Source organism: Photinus pyralis, unplaced genomic scaffold (assembly GCF_008802855.1).
Source record: "Photinus pyralis isolate 1611_PpyrPB1 unplaced genomic scaffold, Ppyr1.3 Ppyr1.4_LG8, whole genome shotgun sequence".
NCBI lineage: Eukaryota > Metazoa > Arthropoda > Insecta > Coleoptera > Lampyridae > Photinus > Photinus pyralis.
The window spans coordinates 3,459,302-3,464,260 of record NW_022170819.1 but is presented as its reverse complement, the minus strand read 5'-3'; the positions used below and the strand labels follow the sequence as shown (position 1 = coordinate 3,464,260).

The following is a 4,959-nucleotide window of genomic DNA, read 5'->3' as shown; positions in this document are numbered from 1 at the left end:
AACCACCAAACTTAAACCAAATCTTCCCTCTCTTCCTCCAACGAAAACTTCAGCACGGTAACACTCTCCTAGAGTGTTTCTCCAAGTTCAGCAGTGGCTGGAGAAATCACTCCCTTCCGAGCAAGAGGGTTGGAAAAGAGGTGAAGATGGACACCTTTCTCCAGCTCCGCCAGCCCCGAAGAAAAGTCATTTTTTGCCATTGCTCTACTTGTAACAGTTTTATTATTATATCAACATTTTGTTCGTATTTCCATTTCAATCACCCTGTTTATAACTTTTCTATTCCGTGGTAGTCACCTTTTGTAACCTTCACATTCGTTTATTTCCGTACCTGCCCGTTTTAATGTTTTATATTTCTATTATTGGTCTAAAAGCCAATTTCCGCTTTAGATAACCTATGTAATTTGATACCGTAACCATATATGGTATTGTAAGCTTCAATTGACCGCGTTATTGGTTGGAGCAAAACTTCGTTGTTTCATTGGGACCGGAAATGGAAAAATTCAGCGTGTTTTACTTGCTAACCCGAAGAGAACGGTCGTGCGGTTCATCCTGATTTAAGTGCTAATTTAGTTCCTGTTCATTTTGTTTTCAACAATTTGGCGAAAGCATCTTTAAAAACAAGTGAACCATCATTGTACCTGCCATTTCTTTTTGGGCATGGTAACCATTTAATCCGAAAGGAGTTCTTCTAAAGGAACGTAAGCATAATTGTAAGTTCTCTGTGTGTTCGAATCCACACTACCGTTATTTCTATTTTAGGGGACCATTCTGACAACGATCGTAGGATAACTTCCATTCACTTTCGTACGTTCACGAAGCTCTTTTATTTTCCGTTGACTCTCTCCATGTAGAGGTTCGCATTTATTCTTGTGTAAAAACGTACCACCCATTAGTTTATTATTTTAGAGTTCACGTATTGGGGTCAAGAACTACGATCCGACTGTTTACCTGTGAAACGAAACTATAGACCACATTGTGTTGCGGATAAGGGGGCATATGAAAGTAAATCGACTAAGTACTGGAGTGCAGTGTGTACGATCTAGCATCAAACCATTGAAATAACTTAATGGCCGAGTCGTACATATCTTGAAGCCGCTACCTTGCTTCCGACACTTTGTGTAACACTTAGAGCAGCATTTGTCATTCAACGTGCAACCATATACCAGGACCTGTGGAAAAGAAGACCTAAATATTGATCGTACGGTGATGTAACATTGTTAAACCTTTTTGTAAATTTGTGTGTTTGCATTTGACCCACCTCGGTGGTGATCAATTGCTAATTGGCCTGCATAGAGCCAAGATTATTACTGTTAATTGGTAAGCTTGACATTTTTGGGGTACAATATTTTAGCTAGTAAAAAGATTACTCTCGTTATGGAGTGATAACAATTTATGTAAGGTACGAACGAGCTCGTAAGAACCGAATAATTTCATTGCCCACTCAAGCTATAAATTAGGGTATCTATTTTCAATTTAATTCATTATTTTGCCACTGTAACGATATTTGTGTGTTAACTCCAGAGATTCTGGTGTATTTTATTCAACATTTTATGGGAAATTTTATGTAAACCCCTTCTTTTGTTAACTTTGGGAGGATTCATATTTTGAGTTGCTGCTTACCTTAAATAAGATTATGAATTCCCAGTGGGGAATCTAAGTTGTGCAATTTTGAATTTATTTCATGGTGCAGTGCACCGAATAAAACTTTTTATTTGTGGGTCATTAGTTGCCTATTTTAAAGCTAAAGCTACCTTTCCTAGTTCCGGTAGTGTAAGCGAAACTTATTTTGGAATTAGGTGGCGCCCAGGAAATTTACAAGAAGCCACAAAAGTAAGTAGTGAAGATTTATTTGGAATCGATGATATATGATGAGCCATTACCAAAGGTATTAATTCTGTCACCCACTACCCTGTGTATTTGTCTTGCTCTCTCCGCTGTTTACTATTTGGTCAACAGAGCTAGCTGGCCGGTCAGCGGCGTGTGTTTTTTTTTTTATTAAAGCACATGGTATTTTGTAGCGCCTAGCATTTTGCAGCTTGCGCGTTATATACTACGAACTGCGGGGCTAGCAGTGGGTGCAAGAAGGCTGGCATATTTTGTACCATTGTCTGTGCCAACTGCCAAGGGAGCTGTTTTAACTCTCCACCAATCCTGGAAGAAGATAAAGAGGACGTAGACGATCCTCATGGAGAGGAATTGCACGTACATCTGAATTGGACACGCTCACGAAATTTCACTTCATTTTTGTTGTAGGTGAACTGTCGAAGCATGTTACAACACACACATGTCATTGATTCTTGAAGGAAATTTAATTCCCTACAACCATCCACTAATACGTTAAAAGTGAACAGGTAGTGAGCTCGAAGAAAAGTTCGACTGAAAAGTGAGCTTTTTGAAAATTTCTCACCTGCAAGAGCCCGTAGCTGGAAAACGATGCGATGTATAGAAACAAAGTTGTTGAAAATCTTATGAGCTTTGAATTTTGATAAGAAAACCCACCATTTTCGAAATATAGCCGAAAAATGTCCCTTCAACCCCCTCCCTTCCCCCCGGCGGCACCGAAATTGCTCGGGACTTTATTACTCAATCATTAGGGGACCTTCAACCACACAGTCCGGAAAAATTGGACTATATAGTGCATACTTATTCCAAATCGCTCAGCTTTCAACACCCTCATGATAGTTTCTCGAAAAGACAGCCAAATCTTCCTTTCCTGGGGACTATTTCATTTTGAAAAAAAAGTAGTCTTATTTCCAATATTATCGTGAGAAGGCGGTATGGTATGAAATACCTCCGAGCAAACGAAGATCTTTATGGTAGAGAAATATGCATTGAATTTTTGCTTTGCTCTTGGGGGGTATTCTACTCCCCCTAGACTCCCCGGTTCCACATTATTTTCAAAAGCAATATTAGCTGTCCACAAGCTCAAAGACATCAATGGACAAATTCGTAATTACGATGTCGATGAACTTTCATCTCGGAGAGCTTATCGCGATTTTAATTACTATAATGTTGAATGCTATAACAACTTCATTTACTCAAGTAGGTACATATAAACTATTATTGGTTGAGTATCACTGTAATTTTTGGTGGAAGACTACTGCCATCACAGCTGGTTTAGTTTAACGAGTTCCGATTGGTGCATCATTTTTAATGCGCACTTCGTTTTCCTTTCTTTGAGAGTTCACTTAAAATTTGGCATCTTTTAAAATCGTCGAATCCATTTTTGAAAAATTCAATGGTGATTAAACGAATTTGGTGTGAACTCGAATTGGTTTGGATCGAAATACGCTTTGCTCTTATGTTGGAGGCTATAATTTGAATTTAATGTGTAGGCATGCGTAAGCTTGTTATCTTATGTGTTCTTTTTAGGATTTAGTCATTTAAAATTTGAAGCGATTTAAGTTTCCGTTACCGTAGTAGTATTATTATTTTGTAAAAACCCTCTTATTAATTGGAGGTAGATTAAAGTTTTGTGTTTCAATTCTAGTATGGTGATAATTTCTTTTTAGTTTTTGGATTTATTACGAGTGCTAGATTTAATTAACCTTGATACCTTTTCAATTACACTTTGAGCTTTATATACAAAGACAACTTCTTATCTGAGATAACGGCAACAAACAGCGCTAAAAGTGGACAGCGAAATTGAGTTAGGGGGGCATTTATGTTAACTTATCTGTTATTAAATTATTCAAGTTTTTAATTAGTAGATTATTCCTCTCTAAGGGATGATACCTATGTTAATTTCTTTACACTGTATTATTAACATGATCGAATTGCTTTTGTTGGTACTATAAATGTGAGTGTGCATTCTCCCTGGCATTCTCCTTCAGGGATTGCAACTCGAAATTAAGGCAGTCGATCATGAATCGAAATATAAGTATTTTTGACTTATCTAATTGCAATTACCCAGTGGCTTAGCTCGAGTTCCTTGTTTCTTTTTGTTTTACGTTTTAGTGTGAAGGCGTCGGAACAGAGCTCTCTTCTTTCTCGGGCTATTTATTTTTTCATTAAAAGGTAAGAAGTTCGTGATTATTCTACGAGATACTTGACACTTTCAATATTTGCGCCATTTTGTCATAATAACTTTACGTTTCGCGGATCTTTCTTTGATTGTTAAAGCCGTAATTGAACGTAATCGGCGCAACATCTTTCAAAGTGGTCCCGTAGGTAACAGGTTTCTGCATGTAGATAATACTTCATACATATTTGATATTTACAATCAGGGCCGTGCTCTTCCAAAATTTATATTCAAGGGTTTAGAGAAAGCACTAAAAACCACACTTCATTGGGCAAAACTCTTTGAGGTTTGTGGGGCACCCCGAAAGCGTACTAGAATAACTAACCATAAAGAAAAGATTACCGACAGAAAATAATTTGGCGATTTATATCAATAAACCCAGATTTTTATGTTCGGGGAGTGTCTATACGATTATAGATAAATGAATATCATATGATTTTATGGGAGCGATAACGTTACCCTTTTTTCTCCTTTATACGGATTTCCGCGTTTTCCCATTTCCTTCGTCACGCGGAACTGGCACAAGACTTCGACGACTCTCGCGTTTAAAACTATCAAAAATCGGCACGCGATGGAATGGAACTATAATAATAATAACAAGATCGCATTTATAAAACGTCGTCGTTGTCGGATACCTGGAAATGCTCGCTTTGCGAAGAATGTGAGCATAAGGAAACTGTAAAATAAAGTAAACAGCACGTTTAGGAAGCTAATTGTAAAACAAACGAACGCTCGCTGTGTGTAATAATATGTAAAGCTTAAATCACTGACCTAATCGTAAAAAGGAAGACTTAAATCTAATGAGCTTATTAAGCAATCTCGATATATCATACACCTTCCATTTGTTTGCGTTACCCTTACAAATACTATCACGTATAATTTCGAAATGGTTGGAGGATTTTCGTATACATTATTATCTGGCGAGCGCGTATTTA

At 37.4% G+C, this 4,959-nt stretch overlaps 1 long non-coding RNA gene across 2 annotated transcripts; it reads left to right on the top strand.

The window, feature by feature from the left end:
- The first annotated feature begins 590 nt into the window (after positions 1 to 590).
- Positions 591 to 1,725, top strand: LOC116179850. 2 transcript variants are annotated; one of them, XR_004147057.1, is made up of 3 exons: positions 591 to 713; positions 763 to 856; positions 910 to 1,001. It is a non-coding gene; the product is annotated as an uncharacterized LOC116179850 (long non-coding RNA). The 2 variants fall into 2 exon arrangements; XR_004147056.1 differs by having other exon boundaries at positions 763 to 1,725.
- Positions 1,726 to 4,959: the final 3,234 nt, after the last annotated feature.